This window comes from Asparagus officinalis, chromosome 4, assembly GCF_001876935.1.
Source record: "Asparagus officinalis chromosome 4, Aspof.V1, whole genome shotgun sequence".
NCBI classification, from domain to species: domain Eukaryota; kingdom Viridiplantae; phylum Streptophyta; class Magnoliopsida; order Asparagales; family Asparagaceae; genus Asparagus; species Asparagus officinalis.
The window spans coordinates 37,961,115-37,962,983 of record NC_033797.1 but is presented as its reverse complement, the minus strand read 5'-3'; positions in this window follow the sequence as shown (position 1 = coordinate 37,962,983).

The following is a 1,869-nucleotide window of genomic DNA, read 5'->3' as shown; positions in this document are numbered from 1 at the left end:
CTTGTTCTTGTTAATTCTACTGACAACTTACAATACCAATCTTAGTACATTGGATGTACCGGTAGCATGGGCTTCAGCAACCTTGGCAAAAGAAAGAAAAGTATAAAAGCACCAGAAGGTTCATTTATTCTCACATGAGTTTGAAAGAGTTTGTTAAACAAGTTAGTAATTACACTTTTAGCCTATTGTTCATTATTTTTATTAAATTAAAGTTAATAAAGATGACGACGATGATGATAATAGAAATAATAATAGTAATAATGTCCCTCCTTCACATATAAAGAGAAATTGGTGGATTGCCTATAGGTACAGAAAATTGACATGTGTCACATTATAAAGACACAAAAAAATTAACGTGTGTCATATCATAAGTATTCACGTGCCCCTTTATCCTATCAGAAGATGGCATGTAGATACATAATATTATATTTAAGGATAAATTTTTAAAATAGACCTGTTTAGAAATTTATTTGCAAAAAAGACCTATTTCGTAAATATTTGCCAAATTCGACCCAGTTTCAACCATGGCAAATACGACCCAGTTTCAACCAACTAGCTGAAACTTAGTCGAATTTGGAGAAAAAACTTAAAAAACTTCACGGGACTTGAAGTCCCGTGAAGTTTAAGCCTCAATAAGCAAGTTGATTAGGAGTGCCTAAGCTTCATGAGACTTGAAGTCCCGTGAAGTTATAAGCTTAGCATCGCTCTCTGGATTTTAACCTGTAACTCCACGGGACTTGAAGTCCCGTGGAGTTGGGGCAGGGCCTATATAAGGCCCACGCGATTTCTTATCGCGTTTACCCGACAACAACTCCCTCTCTCTCGGGGGGGGGGGGAATATGGTATTTGCTAATATAATTTGATTAATGCCGATTTAAAACTTATTAATGATTATATCCTAGCAAGTATGATATTTAATAAATTATGAGCAATGATATATAATTAAAACAATAGGCGATATAAACATGCAACAATGACGATATAGCAATATGATGAACAATGAGCACAAAGAAATACGCCAAGGCATTCGTAAACACAAAGAAATGATTACGGAGTTCGGTCGACCCACGACCTACGTCTCCGCTCCTCACCCTCGAGGAGAATCTCCACTATCTTCACAAATGGCTACACAATCGGTTTTCAACGCTCACTGATAAACGTTTACAACACACACAATTGTAATCATACAATACACCCTCTAAGTGTTGGTCTAGCCCATGCCACCTTGCTCAAGTACTTGGATTTATCACCTCTCCCTAGGCTTTACTACCAACGTCACTCCTCTTAGCATTGACCCCGTCTCTCCCAACCAATTCTCTCGGTGTCCTTGTGTATTACAATGTGATCTCACAATAAAAGTGTAAATACAAGATTTGTTCTCTAATACAAAGATGAGAACTCAATTAAGCTCACTCTCAATGTTACAACCCCACAACCCAATAATTATACTATATGTAAAAATACTTAAGCTCAAGGGGTGTGTGTGTAAACAATGAGCAATAATCAAAACTAAACTCAATATGAAATCTAGCTTAATGAAATGGTTAATCAACAAATATATAAAGCTAGAAATTGAGTTTAGAGAAAACTTCTTTGAAAACAAGAGTGAAAGAGATTGAGATTGAAGCTCAAGCACGAAATAGATGATCTCTTCTTTCTCTTGTGAAAACCGCTTCACATAAACACTTATAAAACACTAAACAAACTTGCCCAAAACTTTTATTTTATTTTTCTTAGTTAGTTCATAAGTTTGTGGGTAAGGGGTATATATAGGATCACAAAACAAAGCTCAAAAACCAAGAAAATCCAAGCAAAAAGACAAAAACCCAAAAAATTAGCAAACTAAAAAAACTAGCCATTACAGGCATC